Raw genomic sequence first — 347 nt, 5'->3', positions numbered from 1 at the left:
CTCCACAGCTGCAGCAGGTCCAGGAACAGGTCTTAGGAGGCGTCGGACGCTCACAGGAAGGCGGGACCTCCTCCTGGGCGGTGGAGCTGGTGTTGGAGGTGGAGCTGGCTCAGAGAGGGGCTCCTCATCAGGTGTTGTGATGAGGGGGATGTCTCTTAGTTCCTGGGGAGTGTTGGTGTCAACGGAGCTGATGAAGCTGTCTGAAGAACTGAGACTCTCCTCACTGAGTGGCTGGACGTTCTCCATGAGCATGAACAGATGTTCCAGCAGCTCAAACTCTCTGACACTCGGAGAGGGACTCTCCCCTGTTGTAAATGGAGGTGTAGGAGGGTCCACTAACGAGGACG

This window comes from Austrofundulus limnaeus, unplaced genomic scaffold (assembly GCF_001266775.1).
Source record: "Austrofundulus limnaeus strain Quisiro unplaced genomic scaffold, Austrofundulus_limnaeus-1.0 Scaffold1538, whole genome shotgun sequence".
In the NCBI taxonomy this organism is placed as follows: domain Eukaryota; kingdom Metazoa; phylum Chordata; class Actinopteri; order Cyprinodontiformes; family Rivulidae; genus Austrofundulus; species Austrofundulus limnaeus.
The sequence above is the reverse complement of the archived record's forward strand: the minus strand, read 5'-3'. Positions refer to the sequence as shown.